The sequence below is a fragment of the Balaenoptera musculus genome, chromosome 3 (assembly GCF_009873245.2).
Source record: "Balaenoptera musculus isolate JJ_BM4_2016_0621 chromosome 3, mBalMus1.pri.v3, whole genome shotgun sequence".
Taxonomy (NCBI): domain Eukaryota; kingdom Metazoa; phylum Chordata; class Mammalia; order Artiodactyla; family Balaenopteridae; genus Balaenoptera; species Balaenoptera musculus.
Genome location: NC_045787.1, coordinates 167,225,256 through 167,247,620, shown reverse-complemented (window position 1 = coordinate 167,247,620; position 22,365 = coordinate 167,225,256). Strand labels below are relative to the sequence as shown.

At 54.2% G+C, this 22,365-nt stretch overlaps 1 protein-coding gene across 1 annotated transcript in view; it reads right to left on the bottom strand.

Annotated features, from left to right (window-relative positions):
• Nucleotides 1-20,457, bottom strand: part of PTPRS (protein tyrosine phosphatase receptor type S) — a 103,191-nt gene extending 82,734 nt beyond the window's left edge. Inside the window, exon 1 of the mRNA XM_036846699.1 lies at nt 20,302-20,457. The gene's annotated coding sequence lies outside the window, so the exon portion shown is untranslated. The remainder of the gene's footprint in view (nt 1-20,301) is intronic.
• Nucleotides 20,458-22,365: the final 1,908 nt, after the last annotated feature.

Below are 22,365 nucleotides of genomic sequence, written 5' to 3'. Positions count from 1 at the left end.
CCACCCTGGTCCCCAGCTCCTGTAGTGGCAAAAGGGCGCCTGTGAGCACCTGAGTCAGGCCCCGTCCCTCCTCTGCCCACAGCCCTCCAGGGCTCCCACCTCTCTGAGAGCAAAAACCCAAGTCCTCCCCTCAGCCCGCAAGGTCCTCACGACCTGCCCCGTCCCCTCCCTGCCCTCACCTCCTCCCTCTCTCCCCATCGCTCACTCTGCTCCAGCCACACAGGCCTCCACACACCAGGCACGGTCCTATCCCTGGGCCTTTGCATGGCTCTCCCCCCCGCCCCCCCACCCCAGGAACACCCTTCCCCCAGATCGCCACATAATTCACTCTCTCACCTCCTGCTGGTCTTTACTGAAATGTCACCTCCTCAGAGAGCCCTGCCTTGATTCCATAGCTAAAATAGTCCCTCCTTATCACCTATCCCTTTCCCTGGTTTCATTTTTCTTAAAGTCATGCTATAGTTCCTTAAATATTTAACCTATTTATTTGTGTATTGTTCTTCTCCCTGCTATGCTTCACAAGGATAGGACTTTTTCTTGTCTTCTTCACCACTTTATTCCCAGCACCTGGGTCAGGGCCCAGCATACAGTAGGTGCTCAATAAATATCCACTGATGAATCTCTAGATGGCCCCCAGCAGGATCCTGGGCCCAGAGGAGGCACTGTGATTGTTTTCTCAACACTTAGAAGCTTTTCTTGGGGTCTAAAAAAATTTTTAGATCTGAAACCATGGGAGGTTTCTGCAACTGGTCTGGTGGGAGCCGCCGAAGAATAAAAACATTCCTATCCTGCTAAACTGTTAAGCGGAAGCCTGTGCTCACTTGCTGGTGGCTGGAATGGAGATTACAGACACTCTGTAGGGTGACCAGGTGAGATCCAGTGAATTCTAAAATGTGCATTCCACACAGAACCTCTTACTCATGCTTGAAGCCTGTGTGTGAAAAGCACTGCCACTCATCTCACAGGAAAGTGAAAGAGAGAGATGGGTGGGCATGATGGTCAGGAAGGGGCTGGACAAGCCAGTGGCATAGTACACAGCCCAGAAAAAGGAGATGAAGGCTCTGTACATACTGAGTCTGTTTGTGAAAAAGCACGGCACGGAAGAGTTGGGTGTAGGATGTGTGGGAAAGGACAGAGGAGACCAACAGACCTAGAGGTACTAATGCTGAAATAATAATAGCAATAATAACAATACTTGCTAATATTTTAAGACCATGTATTATTTGTTAGACACATATCTCACCTAATTCTCTCCATTTTACAGAAAACAAAACTGAGCCTCAGAGAGGTCAGGCCACTTACCCAAAGTCACACAGCTTGGAGGTGGCAAAGAGGGGATATGAGCACAGGTCACCTGGGCCCAGAGCCTGACCTAGGATGAGGTGAACAAAGCTTGCTAGCAGTCGAGCTCAACACCTGGTAGACAGTAGGTGCCCAATGCCATGGAGATGCCCAAGGGCAAAGGGAGCAGAGGAAGGACTGCTCAGGTGGAAATGGTGAGAGTTACTGAGCAGTCGGTCGGATGTTTGCTGGGGAGAAGAGAGGAGGGCTTGAGCAATCAATGCAAACGTTGGAAACCGGGCATCGGGGAGCGAGGTGGCTGGCTCGGAAGAGAACAACTGGCTGCCAATCTCATTTCCTCCTGTGACAGAGATGGGCAGGGCTGGCCGGAACCCACAGCTGGCATGAAGCCAGGGCCAGCGGGGACCTCCTCACCTGTCACCCGTGATGTGTTCATCAAGAGCAAGGGGAAAGTCATAACCATCCAGGGTGGGTGGCAGGAGGGAGTGTGCGTGGGCCCTTTTGGTGGGGGGAGGGGAGAGCCTGGCCCAAGGACAATGTGGTCCCTGACAAACGTTTCCTCTGCTCTGCCTCAGTTGGACCAACTCACCATTCAACCTGTGTTTACAGAGAACCATACGGTATGAGGTCCAAGACCACGAGTTTGATGTGAGTTTGGTCCCAGGCTCTGCTCCTTGCTTACTCAATGACCTGAAGTAAGTCATTTCCCTTCTATGAACCTCAGTTTCCCCATCTGTAAAATGGAGTCATCACTCCCTGGCTTGGGACAAGTCACAGGCTTTAGATTCAGAGCAACCCGAGTCTGAACTGTGGCTTAACCTCCTAGCTGAGTGGCCTCGGGCAAGCAGTTTAAGCAATCTGGGTCTGCTTTTCTTTCTCTTTAACAAGGAGTTAAAGGATCCTTGTCTGAGCCCCTGGATCAAGCCATGCCTGAAGCTGGTCTATTCTAACATCAGTCTTCTCAGTTACAAGAACCAATCAATCCATCTGCTTTTTTAAAAAAACTAAAGTCAGTTGATTTGGGTTTCTCCTCCTTTCAAGCTGCATGCCCACTGTGCAACTGAGGATAGAGCCTCGTTAGTAGCATGGCAGGAAGCTGAGGATAACCTTCAAGGTTATCCCTGCTCAACAGTCAACCGGCTGAGGGACTTCAAACAGACTCAAACCTCTGGGTCTCAGGTCTTTCAGAACGCAGATGCTGGCAAACAACACCCACACGGCATCATCCATATCTGGGACTGAGGGCAGTGCCTGCTTACTTTGCACCTATCTCGTGCCCATTGACTGGCTGCCTATTATGGACCCATTGGTCTAACATCTACCATGATCCATTCAGTGAGCACCTACTATGAGCTGGGCCCCGTGAAAGACACAAGATTTAACCACTTCACCTTGAAGGCTCACAGTGACTTTGCATGGGAAATCCTTGCCCATGCTGTTCCCTCTGCCTGGAACACCATCCCCTCCTCTTTCTGCCCATGTAACTCCTACTCAACCACCACATCTCAGATCAGCTGCCACCCCCTCCAGGAAGCCTTCTTTGACCTCCCCTCCCATTGTTCACTCTCAGAGCCTTGCATCCTCTCTCCCTCTTCCTCATCCCAGTTCCAGAGCTGACGATTTCTGTATTTCATTGAGTTTAAGCTGCATAATTATTTTACGTGTCAGTAAGAAAGAAAAAATGCTGCCAATTAAACTGGACATGACTTCCTTATCACACAGAATTATCATTTGACAGCGACTGAAAGAGCTTTTTTAGACTTCTTTGGACATACACTTTGATCACCTTTCTCTCCTGAACATAAATGCAAAGTGTAAGTAAAATATATGGTTCAAGTTTTTCTAAATCACCTCTGTGTTCCAAGCCCACCTCTTCTGAATTGCTTTTCACCCCAGTGCTGCTGATTTGGGGTTTTGCACGTGGCACCGGTCCCTGTGCAGTCAGGCCCCAGGCACCTAGCATTTCCCACGGGTGGCTGCCCCAGGATTTCCCTCCAAGCCTCTGACATCTGCACTAAGGGATCCACGGAAGGTACTGATAATTCATGGAAGGCTCCCACCCACCCTCCAGTGGCCCAAGCACTGTGGTTTTGTCAACTAACATTTTGGAGGCCGCAACGGTCAAAACAGGAATAACCAATCTGCCTAAAACTACCTGGTGCGCAGCAGGAGCTCAAAACATATTACTGAGATGACGAGCAAATTGCTGAGTCTGATTTCACAGTAAGTGAGAGTTCAGAGAGGTTGGGCAAAAGCCATAAAGTCACACAGCAAAGTAAGAGGTAAGGGCAGATTCAAATCCAGGATCCCTGGCTTTGTCCCGGTCTACCTGCCAACAGCACTTACAATGTATTTTTCTAAAATGGGGCAGGGCAGGGACCCCAGCCAACATCTTGACTAAAGAGAACTCAACCTCACAGGAGCCTTTAAATACACCGCATAAAAAAAAAATGATACAAATGAACTTATTTATAAAACAGAAACAGACTTACAGGTATCGAAAACAAACTTATGGCGTGGCAATGACATATATACACTACCAAATGTAAAATAGATAGCTAGTGGGAAGCAGCCGCATAGCACAGGGAGATCAGCTCCGTGCTTTGCGACCACCTAGAAGGGTGGGATAGGGAGGGTGGGAGGGAGACGCAAGAGGGAGGGGATATATGTATACATATAGTTGATTCACTTTGTTATATGGCAGAAACTAACACAACATTGTAAAGCAATTATACTCCAATAAAGATGTTAAAAAAAAAAAAAAAACCAGACCAAACTTATGGTTACCAAAGGGGAAACGTGGGGGGAGGGATAAATCAGGACCTTGGGATGAACATACATATACTACTATATATAAGATAGATAACCAAAAAGGACCAACTGTATAGTACAGGGAACGCTACTCAATATTCTGTAATACCCTACATGAGAAAAGAATCTGAAAAAGAATAAATATATGTACAACGGAATCACTTTGCTGTATACCTGAAACTAACACAACATTGTAAATCAACTATACACCAATAAAATTTCAAATAAATAAACAAATAAATAAAGAGGGTTAATCTATACATAAATTAGGAGGAAGTGACAGATGTGAAGTGCTTAGAGAGCAAGCTGCACCCCAGCCAGGCCACCCAGCCGCTGTGCAACATCTAGCTGTGAGACACTGGGCAAATGACTCAACCTCTCTGGGCCTCAGTTTCTCCACCTGTCAAATGGGTATAAGAGTCCCTGCCTCACAGAGCTACCATGAAGATTAAACCTATGAAAAGTCTGCCTTCAAACTCTATCCCAAATCTCCCCACTTCTCCCCCATCTTCTGTCTCCACCTGTTCCACCCCACCATCCTGCCTGGACCAGTACAGTCTCCTCTGCCCTGTGTCCCCCACTCCCACCGTCTAGCCTCCCCGCAGCAGCCAAAGGGCTCCTGTGAGTGTCTGAGTCAGGTACCCACTTCCCTCCTCTGGGTAAAAGCCCAAGTCCTCCCTGCCTGTGGTCTTACATGACCTGCCCCCACCCCTGTCCCCTCCCTGCCCTCCCCTCCTCCCTCTCTCCCCCTCACTCACTCTGCTCCAGACACACGGGCCTCCTCGATGTTCCTCCAACACGCCACACACGGTGCTGCCTTTGCACAGGCTGTGCCCTCTGCCCAGAACATTCTCCCCCGACATAGCCACTTGGCTTCCTCCCTCACCTCCATCAGGGTTTTACTCAAATTGTCAACTCCTCAATAAAAAGCCGTCCCTACAACCCCATTTAAAATGACGGCCCTGGGACTTCCCTAGTGGTCCAGTGGTTAAGACTTCGCCTTCCAATGCAGGGGGTGCGGGTTCGATTCCTGGTCAGGGAGCTAAGATCCCACATGCCTCATGGCCAAAAAAAACCCCCAAAACATAAAACAGAAGCAGTATTGTAACAAATTCAATAAAGACTTTAAAAAATGGACCACATAAATAAAAATAAAAAGTAAAAAAATAAAAATAAAATGACGACGCCCTGGGACTTCCCTGGAGATCCGGTGGTTAATAATCCACACTCCCACTGCAGCGGGCACGGGTTCGATCTCTGGTCAGGCAACTAAGATCCCGCATGCTTCACGGTGCAGCAAAAAAAATAAAGAAAAAGAAAAAGAAACTTAAAATAAACATCAATTAAAAAAATAAAGTTCAGGGGCTTCCCTGGTGGCGCAGTGGTTGAGAATCTGCCTGCCAATGCAGGGCACATGGGTTTGAGCCCTGGTCTGGGAGGATCCCACATGCCGCGGAGCAACTGGGCCCGTGAGCCACAATTACTGAGCCTGCGTTTCTGGAGCCTGTGCTCCGCAACAAGAGAGGCCGCGATAATGAGAGGCCCGCGCATCGTGATGAAGAGTGGCCCCCGCTTGCCACAACTAGAGAAAGCCCTCGCACAGAAACGAAGACCCAACACAGCCAAAAATAAATAAATAAATAAATAAAATTTAAAAATAAAATAAAGATCAATTTTAAAAATTAAAAAATTAAATAAAATAACATAACATAAACGACAGCCCTCATCCCTCCACTCCTTTTTTCTCTTTCACTGTGTTCTCTTATCACCACCTGACATGACACATATTTGGCTTATTACCTCTTCCTGATCAGAACGTGAGCCCCACAAAGGCATACACTTCTTCCCCACCGGGCCCCAGCAGAGACCCAGCACACAGTAGGTGGCCGGATGACAAGGCACAGATGTGGGGAGGCGGCGGCCACAGCTGAACCAGCCGCCGGGCCTCCAGGGCTGGCTGGCGGAGGAAGCAAATCCACGCCTCCTCCGGGGGGCCCTTCCTGTCCCCATTTCTGAGCTATCCCTGGACTCTGCCCTCTGCCCCCTTTCCTGAGCCTCCAGCCAACACCTGCTGAGAAAACGCAGGAAGCAGGGGCGGCCTCCGTGGTGCCTGTGGCCTGGGATGGGCATATGTTCCTCCGGGCAGTTTAATCCCCGCCCCGTTGGAAGGGAGGCCCCAGGGGTTGAGCCAGGACCTCCAAGCCAAACAAACAGATCGACTCAAGAAGCATCCACCTCCCTGATCCCGCTGCCAGGAAGAGGTGCCATTCTGGAAGGTGCCTGATAACTATTCAGGGAATAGACGTATTATTTAGGGGCGCCGTGTCACCCTCACTCTGAGCCCAGCAGTAAGGCTTCACCCTTGTTAACGCATCGGATCCTCCCAAGGACCCTGGGAGGGTGGGGTCATCATTTTCCCTGTTTTACAGATGGGGACACTGAGGCCGGGAGGTGAAATCACAGCAGACGAGGAATAGAGCTGGGACTCGAACCCAAGCCATCTGGTCCTAGAGTCTGGTTCTTAACCACTAGTCTACATGGTCTCAATGAATACAAGTATAAAACATGGCAGGAAAACATCTGCAACACCTACAGACCATTTGCTGTGTCCTCAGCCTGGTGGGGGAGGGGGAAACAGCGAGTGTACCTTATCCCTCAGCCACCTTCCAACAATCTGGTAACGTGCCCCATTCTAAAGATGAGGAAAACTGAGTCCCCGAGGGAGGAAGTGATTTCCTGAAGGTTCCCAGAAGCGGCAGTGCCCAGATCTGGCACCAAATTCACTCTATCCTTCCCTGGGATGGGTAATGGAGGCCGTTTCAGAGGTGGCCCGAGTGCTATAACGAGGTAGGCTCACATCTCAAGAACACCCACTGTGTTCTGGCCCGAGTGAAAAACCGTCAGGGGTCTTATTTCCAGGTGGGTATACTGAGGCTCAGAGAACTTCAGCCATGTGCCTGAGTCCCGAGATGTCCCCATTTCAAAGACTGGTGAACCGAGGCTCAGAGAAGTTGCTCCACGTGCCTGAGGCCACACAGCCAGCAAGAGGCAGCCCTGGGATTCGGACCCAGGGCTTCCTGACCAGACTTGGAACTCTGGGCTGGCGTGAGCCTGAAGTGGAAGCTCTCAGCTCTGCAAACCAGACAGCCCTTGGCCGCGATGGAGGATCAGGATCCATGGGGGACACACAGTGTGAAACCCCAAATGACAAGTGTCAGGATGGAAACAGCCTGTGGGTGGCTGGGCTTCTTCAGGCGTAAAAATGGGGGGGGGAACACCTAACACCAACTGTATTTTTAAAAATCCAATAAAGAGGCTGGACCATCAGCATGGCATCACATCCGTGGGCAGGCAGAAGCCCCAGAATGCAGGGACGCGGCTATTTTAAAGGGGCTATTTCTGGAGGCCGAGGTGAGAACACGGGGGCGAGAGGAAGGATCAGGAGCAGCCGCTGGGTGGCCCGAACTGGCCGATTGCAGGGGGAGGGGGGAGAGGGGAGTGAAAAGGGAGAACTCGGGAGCCACCTGCTTGGTTGGTGCCAATGCAGGCGCTGCCACCAGCCAGCTGGAGGACCTCAGGCGTCTCAGAGCCTCATTGCTTGCCCTGTGAACAGAGATCTGTGGGTGCAAAACGTGCACGGGGCCCTACTGTGCACGGGCGCTGCTGTGGACACAGCAGAGGAGATGGCCGAAAAAAGGAGGTGGATGACAAGTAAAAGGCATAAGACATGGAGACGGCGACAGCAATTCCAGTAAAAGCAGAGCAGGAGAGGGGAAGATGGTGGCCAGGTAGAGAGGTGGATTTGCAAATAACACTCTTACAAATCGTTTCACGAGTAATAACTTTGCAAATCTTCATAGAGAGGTCAGGGGAAGCCTCACTTAAAAATGAGCAGAGACCCGAGGAGAGAAGGAAGAAAAGCACTGTGTCCTGAGGCTCACCTACCACCGCTATTAGGATCAAGTTGGGCTGTGGATGCCAAAAAACTCACAAGAGAGGCATCTTCACATAAAAGAAGCTCCCAGGTCGGCCTTTCAGGGCTATTTTGCCCACCCCATAATCATCAGGGTCCAGGTTCCTTCCATCTCTTTGACCCCCCATTCTTATCCCTGATACCTGCCTCGTGGTCCAAAATGGCTGCCTGGGTGCCTACCATCACCTCCATATTCCAGCTGGGGGTGGGGAGAAGGAAGCATGTGTTACCTCCCTTTGAAGGCATTTCCAGGAAATTCTGTTCATTTATCCCACTGGTCAGAACTGAATCATATAGCACAGACAGCTGCAAGGTACAATGGGAAATGTTTTTTTTTTTTTTCACGAGGTGGCTATGTGCCCAGATAAGTCAAAGGGCTCAATTGCTGTGGAGGAGAAAGACGGGATATTGGGAGACCCCACCAAAAACATGTAGCCTGATGGGGTTAGGTCTTACTTTCAACCCAGTGTATCTGAGAGACTTTGGCCTGCATAGAGAAGACAGATGTTATCAGGGCCAGCCCCCTGCCTCCACGCCAGGATGCTTTTCATTCATCCCAGGCTCCGCCTCCCCAAATACCCCAAGGTCAGAAACTGGCCGCAGCCCAAGTTCAGGCTCCGTGTTTCCAGGGGCCCCTCGGAAGGCAGGACCCCACCTATGGTCTGTGCTCGCTAAGCACCTGGGCCCAAGGCACCAGGCATCTCCCGTCCCGCCTTGCGCCTGCCTGGGGAGGATGCCCAGCCAATTCATCTCCTTCTCCTCAGTAAACAACTGTCAGGGAAAATAAATAGTTTTTAATAGGCTCATTAATTGAATTCAGGGAGAAATAACCTTCTCCCCAGGCTGTTGAGAAGGAATACTCAAGACACACACGAGAAAGTCCTAGCACCCCGGTCCGAAGGTGGAGACCCCCAAACAGTTCTAGCCATGTTCAGCCACGTGGACTCGACCAGCAAGGGCGCCACCCCCCTCCCCGGCTTTTTCCAGCCCTCTCAAGGTTGGAAGTCTCCGGTGAGTACTAACTGGGCTTTAACGCCTCAGTAGCCCTTGGCCTCTGCTCTAAGCCTGTGGCGGCAGCAGGATGATTTAATGTCACTTTTTCTTTTCTTTTTTTTTTTTTGGCTCTCATCACATTTATTTCAAAGGTTCTGCCTTCTTATGTCAAGGACATACCAGGTTGCCCATTCATGAGAGTAAGACAAATTTTTCTCCTTTAAGTTTTCAAAGAGAATGGGTTTCAAGAAAACTACCAAGTCACTAGGAGGACCAGGTAGATGGGGCAAAAGGCACACGTCAAAGTGAGTGACTGAAATTTGGGTGATGTCGGGGAGAGCACTGGATGGGGAGTCCAGAGGCCTTGATGCAGCCCACAGGGTGACCGAGGCACAGAACTAGAAGGTCAGAACTGACCCCCTGCACCTGTCGAGGGCTCTGGCCACACAGGCGTGACTCGGTTTCCCCACCGCGGCTCAGGTGGTCCTGGGGCAGGCCTCCTGCCAGCCTGCTCTCAGCACTGCAGCGGGAGACTCGACACCCCTGGGAGAAGCCAGACTTGGGCCCTGCTGCTCCCAGGACCCCCAAACCCTTTGTCCCCCAAAGCTCTGTATGCAGGTCCCCCAATTTGCCCCCAGAAGGCATTCATTGTCATGCTGTATTGTATGATGTTTAGCCAGTTACATCTTTTGCCATGCCAGCGCTTTCCAAGCACACTCGGTACGGATCTTTCTAATCATTCAAGAGACAGTCTTGCTCCCATTTTAAGGCAAGGAGACTGAGGCCCAGGCAGCAGAATCCACTGGACCAGGGTCATGTTGGGCGTGAGGCCAAGACTCAAATGTGGCTTATTCAGATGTCCAATTCAATCCCTCAAAGAAAGCCTGGCCCATTCCTGGGGGCTCCTCAGTGACTTTTCTACCTATCTGGCCGGATGCACACGGTGTCAAATGAACATCAGGGCTACTTGAGTCTTAAAAATCCCCTGGCCCAGCTACTATGCCCTTTGGGGGTCCCCTGCTCCTTTGGGCTTCTCACCTCTTCCCCAGGAGACAAGAAACCTCATGGACTATTTCAGGGTTCCCTGACCCCATGACACCTGTCCTCAGGGCCCCTGGCTCTCAACAGCCAATCATCATGGCTTCTGCGCCAAACAGCTCAGACATGCAGAGACTCGTGAGGGCAAGTGAGTGGCCGAAGTCACACAGCACCTCCACCGGGGACTTGGTCTCCTAGCCTCCCTGCCCAGGGCAGTGGGAACTGAGCCAGGGCGTTTCAGCTGCCTGATGTGGGGCTTTCCCAGCCACTATGACCCGCCTAATCTGGACAATTAGACATGCTGGTTCTAGTACAGGAGGGCAGTGGCTCTCAAAAACCAGGGTGGCTGGTCTGGGGAGAGGGAGCCAGGTGGAGCTCCCATCCTGAAAAGGGGGGCAGACAGACCGTAAAATAGCAACTGAGGAAGTAAAATAAAAAGAGTGCCGGGCAACACTGGCTGGATAGGGTTGGCCTGGCCAGAAATGGAGCTCCTGGTGGAGGAAACAGCAAGGACAAAGGCCTGGAGGTGGGAGAAGGAAGGTCAAGGTGGTTGGTACAGAATGAGTGAGGAGGGAGTGGGTGGAGAAGCCGGCAGGGGACTGGCTGGCAAGCAGGGTTTGGGTGTGCCAACCAGAGAGGCAAAGCAACTTCCCTGAAGTCACACAGCTCGTAAGAGGCAAAAACATATCTCAGATCCAGAACAGCCGACAACATGTCCCTCCTTCTGCAACCAACCTTCTGGCTCCATAATTGCTATGTGCTCCAGCTGGGCAAAATGAAACCGCAGAGCCTCCTTGTGCAAAAATTATTAAGAATTTCAAGAAAGCAAGAGCAGATCATTCAACCAAGTAAAGACCCCCTGAACCTCCACAAGCACAGAAATGCCACCTCAGTTCGCCTGTGGGCACATAGGCAGCCCCAGGAAAAGGCTCCAGCGTGCCAGTTTCTCATCCTCACTCCATGCCTCAGTTTCCCCATCTGCCAGGTGGGGCGACAGCTGCCACCTCTCAGGGCTGTTCTAAGGATGAAGTGAAGCCGGAGCCCAGGGCCAGACACGCAGTGTAGGCTCCACGACGGGGACTTCATGCCTGTTTGGGTTATTTCTCCTCCATTGCGGTTGTTTGGGAAATTGTGGGTGTGGAGCTCCATTCGCATCTCCCCCAGCGGTCCATGAAGATGGGGGATGGGAGAGCACAGTCATTTAGTCCCTGCTTGTGTACCCTGGGTGCTAGGTCCCATATCAACGTGACAGCACTTAACTCCCAATGACACAGCAGGCAAGATGTATCCCCATTTCATGGATGAGAAAAGCGAGGCTGGGGGGAGGGAATAAGGGGTCACCTCACACAACCAGGGAGGGCCTGTACCAGGATTCGAACTTAGTGCTCCGGCCTCCAAAGGCCAGGTGGGGAAAAAGGGGAAAGACCTGCCCGCAGCAGCCCCTCCATCTCCCAGATCCAGCACTGTCACCAGAAACCCCAGCCATCTGTGCTTCTAGAATCCATACGTCAGGGGCAATTACCCGCTTGTGACAATCAACTGGGCCGTGGGGCCGGGACAGGTGGGCAGCGGGAACCCGTTAGCAATCTCGGCGTTTGAGTCCAGCAAGACGGTGCAAGGCACGGATGGCGGACGTTCATGGACAAGCCAATGGCCCGGCCGCCTGATTTCTCTCACCACTGGGGTCTAGAGCACAAATCAGGTTTTCTAAGGCTCAGCATTACTGACATTTAGAACCTGATCATTCTCTGTGGGGGGCCATCCTGGGCGCTGCGGGATGTTGAACAGCATCCCTGACCCCCCCTGCTCGATGCCAGGAGAGCCCGCAGTCGTGATGACCACAGATGTCCCCAGACATCGCCCTGTGTCCCCTGGGGGAGCGAAATCGCCCCTGGTTGAGAACCACTGTAATGAACTCTACTGATAACGCAGGTGACCCGGTGCCCCAGCCCGGAGAGCAAACAGGTATTTCCGGAAAAGACAAGAGGCGAGGAACGAGTCCTGCAGCCAGAAGATAATTCACGGCCCTGCCCCGTGGGACGAGCCGGCTTCCTTCTGTGTAGCATTTAATTTAAGTTCACCATTATGACCAATATTAATATAATCAGAGCCAACGTTTATCGAGCGCAGCTGCTGGCCCAGGCCCTGTTCTCAGCCCTCCCCGTGAATAATCACGCCGCTGCCTCCAAATAACCCCTCAAGGTGGCTGTGATTCTTCGATCCATTTTACAGCCTGGGAAACTGAGGCTTGGGGACGGCAAGTGAGGTGTCGAGTCCACACAACTGGCAAACGGAGGTGTTGTAAGGAGAACGATCAAAGAATGGAAAAATAGGGCAATTTCATGTAAAAAAAAAAAAATCTCGATTTCTGGTTTATCTTGGAAAACCAAGCAGATCTGGCTGTGGAGCCATTCAGGGCTGCCCGTCTGGTGCCCACCACCCCTTGGCATGACCTGCCCAGCCCTGATGGGCACTGGGGTTTGAGAATGACATTTCTGCCATGTCTTTTTTTTTTTTTTAATTTTTAGTGGAGTATAGTTGCTTTACAATGTTGTGTTAGTTTCTACTGTACAGCAAAGTGAATCAGCTATACATACACATATATCCCCTGTTTTCTGGATTTCCTTCCCATTTAGGTCACCGCAGAGCACTGAGTAGAGTTCCCTGTGCTATACAGTAAGTTCTCATTAGTTATCTATTTTATACACAGTATCAATAGTGTATATATGTCAATCCCAATCTCCCAATTCATCCCACGCCTCCCTTTCCCCCTTGGTATCCAAACGTTTGTTCTGCCATGTTACCCTCTCTGGACTGGTGTGAAGACATCCAGCCCACCCTTCTAGTGCAAGGCCCAGCCGGGCAGGCGGGCAGGCAGGCAGGCAGGCGTGGCTGTGTGGCTTTGGGCAAGTTCCTCTCCCTCTCTGGGCCTCGGCATGACAGTTGTTCCAAGAGGTGTTTCCCCAACTCCCAGGTCTCCACTAGCAATGATCTTTGCACCCAAGCTCTGGGGGCTTTCAGCAAACTCTAGCTGCACGTGTGGAAATTGTAATGTGAACTCCTCAGTGTCGGGACCCCATGTGGTCACCCACCTCTTGCTTCTGCTTCCCTCACCTCCTGCCACACAGCTGAAGATGCTCCACCTCCCAGCTTTGCACCTGCTGTTCCCAATACCTGTTCAACTCAGAAAGGTCCCCCTGATCCCCACCCCCAGACAAAATAGTGGCCTGGTGACCTGCTGGGGGCCATGGGATTTCCAGTCTCTGCAGAGCCCTACTGCAGCCAATATTTTTCTTGCTTATTTATGTATTCAGTCTCTCCCAACAGACTGCAGGGTCCAGGGGATGGAGGACCGAGCCTGCCTTGTTTACTGCTGTATCCCCAGAATTCGACTTTCATTTGCTTTTATTTACAAAAAGAAAAAAAGGAAAAGAATGTACAAAGAGCTTTCTGTCTACCTGGCATGTATTTGTTCATGAGTAAAGCAACGCCAAAGCACCCATTTTACAGATGAGGAAACTGAGGCGCACGGCAGCTACATAACTAGTCCAAGGCTCCACAGCCGGTCTACATAAAGAGTCTGAAGCCCCACAGCTGGTGAGCAGCAGAGCTGGGATTTGAACCCAGAGTCTGGCTCTTGAGTTCTCTGGCTGCCGGTATTCAACAAATACTGATTGATTGAATGAATTAATTGGTAAATGAATGAATGAAGGCTCACACACCAAGCTTATAAACTGACTGCTTTCCTGAGCACCTCTCAGCAGGGCCCAAGTCAAAGCGGAGCCCACACGGCCCTGAATTGTCCCGGACCTCCCCCCAGGCACTCACCCAGATCCACCATAGCTCTGGAAGTCGGGGGGGCCACTGCCTGAGGTCTCAGGAGTGCGGGAGCCACCTGCCCTCTCCGCCTGCCTTGCCTGGCTTCCCATGGCTCAGATCCTGCCAGGCCCTGGCCCGGTCCTGCCGCAGAAGTGGGACGGCCTTGGTTAGGCAGCCAGTGACGGGGAACGCCCCAGTTTGCAGTGGCTGAGTCATCCTAACATTTCTCCCATGCTAGACCCCGTGAGGGGCTGAGGGTTGGGGGGGTGCTGCTGGGGAGCCCCCATCGGGCAGGTCTGGCTATGGATGAACACATCACTTGACACACGTTAACTCATTTAATCCTCCCAACAAAGCTATGAGGTGGATAGCATTACTCTCCATTTTACAGAGGTGACCATGCAAGCACAGAGAGGTTGAGCAACTTGCCCCAGGTCACACAGCCAGCGAGTGGCAGAGCCGGGATTTGAAACCAAGCAACCTCGGACCAGCATCCATACTCTTACCCTCTGAGGAAGGCAGCTGGGAGCCCCGGAGTCTCCACAGTGACTCTCACCCAGCAGGTGAACCGTCATCAAAGCTACTTCTTTGACAATGGGGCAGAGCCCCGGCTCCTTCTCAGGGGTTAAGACTTCAGGTTCTGGCAGCCACTAGTCCTGGGTAAGATTTCCAGTTCTGTCACTTGTGGGCTGTGTGACCTCAGGCCAGTGAAGACCTCTCTCTGTGCCTCAGTTTCCCTGTCTGCAAAATGGGGTTCCGAGCATGCTCCTAAGGTGCTTACTTAGCGTAGGACCTGGCACAGGCACCAACTCCAAATAAGTCAGAGCAGCTATTATTATCCCCCAACATCCCCTCATTTGCTGATCACGGGGTTAATTATAAGTGGCATTAAATTATACACACACAGACGCATCGACCTCCCTTCCCCAGAACCCCTGAATTTCCACCAACACTCAATTACCCACACGACAGCACGACAATAGAGCATCTTCCCGGCCCCTCTCCACCTGGCCCGCCTCCATCCGAGGGTCCCAGGCCTCTGGCACTGAGGCTGCGACACCATTTGGGGGCCGGGCGTCATAAGACAGACGCAGTCAGCAACCGATGACACGTCCAAGAGCTGAGGGAGGCGCTTTACCTACAGCATCTCCTGTCCAGGCTTGCCATGAAGCAGGCTGTGATTGCTCTGATCTTAGAGATGAAGGAGCACAGAGAGGTCAACCAACCAGCCCAAGTATGCACAGCAAGGTGGTGCTGGAAATCAGCCCCCCCGACCCCCAAGCCAGAGGCATAACCTCATTTTGCAAGTGAGGAGGCTCCCACACAGAGAGGTTAAAGGGCAGGGGCGATGCCCCACAGAGAGGGAGAGAGGAAGAACCAGGAAACAAAAAAATCAGGATTTTCAGTTTCCCTACGAGGAAACGCCTGGCCTTCCTACAGGGGACTAATGTAACAGCAAAGAGTTCAAAAAACAAACCGAAAAAACTCAAAAGCCGCAGGGACCATCCAGGGAGTTCTGGAGAAAATCTGCCCCTTCAAAAAAAGGGTATTTATGGGAGCGGGGTCACTGTGACCCAGAAACCCAATCCATGGGAATGAGTATGGGGATCTCGGGGGAAAGAAACCTTGGTGTGTTTTCAGGTATGGAATCCTTCTGGCCTCCGCAGGACTGGGAGGGCGCCTCGATTCCGAGAACAGGAGAGGGATTCCACGGCCAGCCCGGAATAGCACCAACCCCCAGGTCCAGCCTGGCCAGACCCGGGGGAGGGGCAGGGGGATGGGCAGCTCCTCAGAGGAGGGGAGAGAGAAGAGAGACAAAAATAAAGCAACACAAAAGTCGGGGCCTGTCCGTGAGTCACTCCCACCTGCTCGTTAATTTTCGCCTTTGCAGAAGTGTAAGCCAACTGATTTTTTTCATGCTCCCCACACACAACACCCCGCCCCCCGCCCCCCAACAACGCTTCTGAAATATCAGAGACAAGACAGAAATGGTACGTCGGGGTTCTTTTTTTTTTCCCTTTGTGTGTGTGTGTGTGTGTGTGTGTTTGTGTGTGCCTTTTCTTTCCTTAAAGAAAAAAGAGAGAAGGGGGGAAAACCCCGAAAACCACACTCAAAACCCGTGAGCTTCTAGAAGGCCAGAGGGGGTGACAAGTTGGACCGCTGGGTCAGCAGACCCAGGTGTCACCGCTTCCTGTGCATCTCAAGCTAAGATCTGCCTATGTCCGGGCTGTCCGTCCTCCTGGTGACAGGCTAACATGCGCTTGAAATTCACCCCTTCCAACACCCCATCTTCTCCGGCTATAAGCCAGGAGCTTTCTGGTTCCAGGCTGAAGTCAGACAAAATTTTTGAAACCATCTGAAAAGCCCTCATTCTCCCCAGCACAGTGGTGTGACTTTTGTCCACGGACCCACACGGGGTTTTGTCAGCTTGGCACCTGGATCTTGCCCCCTGTCCCCACTGGAGGCTGAGCCCCCCTGCCTGGCGGGCAGCTGGGGTCTCTCCACACCCCCCCGCCGGGCATCTTTTGTAGCGGGAAGGACAGGGCAAGGGCAGAGAGGGGCACCTCCTCCTTGCAAATTCTGGGAAACGGGCCACCCACCCACGGAGGGTGTGCCAGGAGGCTGTCCTAGGTGCAGAGGAAAGCGGGGTGGCATCTCAGCGCCCCTGCCTAGGCCCCCTGCCTCTTTCCAGAAGCACAAGCCCTCCCTCTACCCCCAGAAAGGGAGCCACGGCCCGCTACGTGCTCGCCAAGCCCACTGCACTTCCCAAGAACCTTTCTCAGGCTCCAGATGACTCTACAAATGGAACCTAATGCAGCTCCATTTGAGGAGGGGGGGCGGGGCGGGGATAGCTTTCAGCTGCAAACATTAAGCTTTGTCAATTATCCCCCAAACCCGCCAGGTTTATAAATATCCGTCCTTATTTTTAGGGTTTTCCTCCCCATCCCGAACTCTCTCAATGCCCCCCCTCCCCCCATACACAATGGTTACACTAAAGTCACGCGAAGCAGGTGAACCCGGGGCTCCCGGACGCGGCGCCTCAGAGCCACGTGGTCCCTGCCCGTTCCTGCCTGCCCCTTCCTGGCCACCTCGCTGACCATTGTTCGGTGGAGTAATCAGCGAAGCCACAGGTCTCCTAGCGCCTGGCTCCTGGGAGCGGCAGCTGGAGGTGCGCTGTGCTCCAACACCTGTGACAGGCCGTTCAGTGCCAACCCAGAAGGCAGGAGGGGAAATCGAGTCATCCCTGGAAAGCCGTTTGCTGAGGGGAAGTGGATCTGTCTCCCCAACCTGTCCCGGATCTAGGGAATACCAGGCAAAGCCCCACGCTCTGAGCAGCCCAAAGAAGAAAATGAGCGCACAGTGATGGCTCCAGAATTGTCCCCCCAGATGCCACCACTAAATCCCTGACATCCAGGGAGCTTCTCCCCTTCCACCTGCTCCTGACACTTCGGCCCAGAACCACAGCCCCAGCGTTGGGAAAAAAATGCCTCATGTCTCTGAATGGGGCCCACGGATATGTGAAGATGCCCGGGATCCCCTGGGAAGCAGGGGAAAAAGAAAGGTGCTTGGAATGCTCCAAGGGGCTAGAAACAGAAGCACGGTCAGTGGGCGATGATTCTGTGCGGGCAGCAGGCAGGCGCCTGGCTGGCAGTGCTCCTCTTTCCGTGCCCACCACACCGCCAGGGCCCCTGGGGGAGGAGGGTTCCCCCAAGGAGCCCAGCCCACACCCCAGCAGCGCCCTCCAATGCCACACCCCGGCCACACCAGAATGACCCATCCCCCTGTCCCCGCAGAGGGTGAGGAGTGGGCCAGGCGTGGCCTCTCCTTGCAGGATGGCCACCAACATGACAGCACCAGCCCCCGTTCCCCCCGGGGGGCCGATGTCATTGGTTGGGTGGCAGGAATAGAAAAGCGCCATGAGCTCACCAGGCAGGCCGGGTCTCCCGCGACGTTTTGTTTGCCTGTGCCCAATTATACCAACTCTCAGGGCAATCAAGTATGGCGGGTGTCTGCCCCCAGGGGGCTGGGGGGGCCGGGGCCCCAGGCAGAAGTGCACCGTCATGGTGAAGGTGCCCCCCAGGCCCGGGCACAGGGCAAGAAGAAGCTTTCTGGAGGGGGAAGAATGGAGACACAACAGCAGGCATCAAGAGATGCCTCTCGGAGGGCACTGTCGGGGGCGGGGAAGGGGAGCCAGCCAGAGACCCAGGCCCAAGTTGGTGGGCTCTAGGATTGGGGGGCGGGAAGCAGCCGCCCCCCAGCCCCAGCTGCCTGCCTTCCGCAGCCAAAGTATCAGCTGGCAGAGGAAGAAGAGAGCTGAGGGACAGAAGGTAGGCGAGATTGGCAGGGGGAGGGGGCACAAAGGAAGGGGACCCTGGGAGGGGGAGGGGAGCTATGCAAATGGTAGAATCGACAGAGTCCCTCAGCCATTAATAAAAGCTCCAGCAGCGGCGGCTGGTATCACAGGAGTAGAGGCGCGGGCTGGCTCTCTCTTCTCACTGGTGCAAGGTGGCTCAGAGGGGGAAGCAGGGCACCCCAAACAAAAGGAACCCTTGCCCCCTGCACCCCAGGAACAGCAACAATGGGGAACACCGAGGGAAGACTAGAACCCCGGCAGCCAAAGTCCTGGCGGGGGGGGGGGGCCGCGGGGAGACCAATGGGAGCCCAGAGCAGGTGGGTCCCTGTCCTCGGGACCCTCGGGGACCCTCCGGCTTTTGTCCCCGCTTCTCACAGTCCTAATACCCAGCCTGGACACCTCAGATGCCCACCCACCTCTTCGCGAGCTGGGGGCCAGGCTGGTTTTTCAGGGGTTTGGCCAGAGGCAGAAGGGCCCCACGCTCAGAAAGAGGACTCCCCCAGATGGAGATGGGGGGACAGGGGAATCCCAGCTGAGCCCAAGAGGGGGAGGGGAGGCACCCCCCAGACGAAGGCGCCGGGGAGGTTTGTTAATTTGGGGGGATGAGGACCCTAGGGGGTGGCTAAATTTGAGGAAGGGTTGCAGAGGAAAGGACACTCAAAAGCTGCTTATTTACGGGGCTACTAGAGGAGGATTTGAAATCGGGGAAGAATCACTAAAGAGGAGGCTCCAGATTTGGGGGGTGTGGCTGAAAAAAAGATTCCACTTTGGGGTGGATTCTCTGATTTGAGAATTTTGGAGAGAAAGCAGCCGAAGGAGAGTTCTCTGATTTAGGGGGAGTTTCGCGGGGGTAAGTGTCCAGGATTTGTGTGTGTGCTGAGGGGGGGAGGGTGGAATTCTAAATTTGGGAGTGATTTCCGTAAGGAGCAGTGAACTTGGCCGCAACCCGGCCAAAACCCTTGCGCTCAGAGTATGGGCGCTCTAACTCGGGGGGCTTCCCTCCGGGCACGGCGCCCCCCCCGCACCCCCTTCAACCTGGTTCAGACGGCTCCACCCCCGAGATGACGTCACCGCCCCTCCCCCCCAGCCCCCGAGGGGGCTCCCAGGGCGTGCAGAACCCGCGACGCTGGCAGCTCCAGGGGCGGCTTCCCCTCTCCCGGGATCCCCACGGGGCCCCCAGCTCCGAAGGGAGGTCGGGGGCCGGGCGCGCGCGCCCGCCCGTCCGCCAGAGTCCCTGGGGCTGGGGGCTGCCTTGCCCCACCTGGTGGAGCTGGGAGGGGGCGCTGGGGCCACAGTAGGGTGGGGCAAGGCTAAGGTAGCGGAGACCCCCCCACCAAAGGATAGATGAGGCCGGGAGGGCGCTAGGGGGAGACAGCATTGAGTAGGGGGGTTCTCTAGGGGAGGGGGATTGGAGAGCGAAGGCGGCGGACACAGCAGCCGCCCTGGGCGCACCGGCCAGTCGGTGCCCCCCTCGCTCCCACCTGGAGCCGACTGTCCCGGGCTGGTCTCCACTCCGGGGCGCCCGCGCGGCCCCCACCCCCAGCACAGCGTCCCCTGCCTCCGGGACCCGGCCGGGGAGCCTGGCCGGGCGCCGCTGGGGCCAGCACCCCCTCCCCACACACACGCGTCCTCCGTCCGCGCCTTTGCCCCGCCCGCAGCCCGGGGTGGTGCAGCCGGCGGCGCTGGGCAGCTTCCAACGCCGCGCTCCGGGCGAGTCCAGCCCAGCCCCCTCCCCCGCCGCGGCGAAGCCCCCAGCCCCGCCCGCCGAGCCCTCCCCGCTGCCCCTGTCTGCCCCGGCCCAGGCCCTCAGGGGCGTTGTTCGGACGCAGCTTGCCGGGCGCGGCGGCTGGGCGTGCAGCCGGCTGCAGCGGAGCATCCTCCAAGCACAATGGCCGTGCGGGCTTCCCCGGCACAAAGCCGGCGCTTTGCCCACTCCGCTGCCTCCGAGACCCCCACTGTCGCGCCTGCATTTTTTAAAATCGAATTCACTGATTTTTTTTCCCCCCTTTACCTGGAGGCTGGCTGGGCTGGGCTCCCCCGGCTCTGCCCCGCTTCACATCCTGGCTGTTGCATGGGATTCGAGCAGAGCCCGAGCGCCAGCGGCTCGCGGCGTGCGCGCGCCGGCCGGGCTGCCGGGCGGGCGGCGCGAGGACACTCACTGCGGCTCGCGCTCCCCTCGCGCCGGCTCGCGCGTCCCCCCAGCCGGTGACGTCATCCCTTCCGCTAGCGCCGCCGCCGCCGGCTGGGGGCGGGGCCGGGGCGGGGCCGGCCCGGCGCGCGTCACTGCGCAGCCGCGCAGTCGCCACGCCCCTCGGCCAATGAGGCGGCTCGGCGGGGTCACGTGGCCGGGGGCGTTTAAAGGGCTGTGGGAGCACGTGGGGCGTGGGGCTTCGCGCGACACGTGGGTGGCGGCGTCAGCCCAGGGGATCTGTCTGTCCGCGGGTCCGCCCGCTAGCCCCAGGGCGCTTGGCCCAAAGGCCATGGTGTTTGCCATGTGCTGCTCTAAACTCTTCCATGGCTTCCCAGTGCCATGGCTTCCCAGTGCCCTCCGTGTAAAATCCAGCCCCCTCTAGGGGGCCCACTTCTCTGCATTCGCACCCATCACTCTGCCTCCAGGTGTCCATACCTAAGCCAAGCCAGCTTCTTACAGTTCTTTCAATCTGTTCACTGCTGACTCAGGGCCCTTGCCCCTGCTGTTTCTTCACCTGGAATAGTCTTCCCCCAAGATCTTTCCCTTCTCTTTTTTCCCGTCTCTGCTTAACCTGCAGCTCCTGGGAGGAGCCTTCCTTGATCATGACCATCAGCCACCCCACACTCCATTCTCTGTGCCATTGTCCTGATTTAATTCTGATCATGCTAGGGTGTGGATCTCCATGGGGCCTGGAGATCCCTGTGTCTTGGCTGCATGAATGAGGGAATGAGTGAGGGAACATTTCCTGCAGAGTAACCACTTTAAAAACATCTATCCTAATTACCATCAGCTGCTGCCCTTGAGGCAGGACAAACCACAGTAGGAACCCCAGCTCAAACACTGACTTGCCCAGTGTGGGGCCCTGCCTCAGCTTCCCCACCTGCAAAATAGGTTTGCTTCTCTGGGTCTCAGTTTCCCATCTGTGAAATGGGGCAAGGTGGCCGCTGCTCACAAGAGAGTGTAAGGATGAAGTGTGATACTGTGCCTGACTGGCCTGTAGTTGGTGCTTGAAAATGGGATAATGAGAAGAGAAAAAAAAAAGAAAAGAAAAACAGAAAGATTACCACAGAGGGTGGGAGGGCTCAAAGACACCAAACAAGATTGCACATCAAATTATTGTATTCTGAACCTGTTGGAAGCGTTTTATTTCTCCAAGGTATGTGTCTGGAGAGGGCCTCATCCCCACAAAAGGACTCAAGTTTAGAATTTGGGGTTTTTCCCTCCAAAACCATTGATTCATTCATTCCTGGCCAAAGATGCAGATATAAACAAAAGACATTAACTCAGGGAACAAAATGAGAAGGCGGAAGTCATAAATAGGAGAAAAGAGAGGAGAGAATGAATAATTCAACAAGGAACCTAAATTAAGCTTGGAGTTTCCCAGCGGCCAGTGCAGGTTTGCAGAACCTATTTTGTCCTCCTTCCTAGCAGTGTGACCCTGACCTAGCCATTGACAATCTAACCTTGGTTTTCTCATCCAAGCAACTGGGAAACAGCCTCATCTTGAAGAATCAAATGGGATGGTCTGTGCACAAACACTTAGCTGATTTGAGGTACACAGTAGGTGCTCAAGCCTTGCATACTCGATGGAGGTAGAGTGAAATGAGACTGCTGGCTCTGGAGGAGCTGGACATGGCATGAGCCACACTCAGCCCTGCCACCTATTAGGAGAGGGACTTTGAACAAGTCACTCAGAGGCTCACTGTTACCATCTGCAAAAAGGGTGCAACCACATCTACCTCTGAGAGTTCTTGTGAGCGGTAAAGGAAGACAGTTGTAAAATATGGTGCAGGAAACCAGCCCATTCAGGCCATCAATCTGTGTGCCAGGCTGTTTTTAGGGCTGGGGCACAGAAATAAACAAAAAGGCTAAAAAATTCCTGCC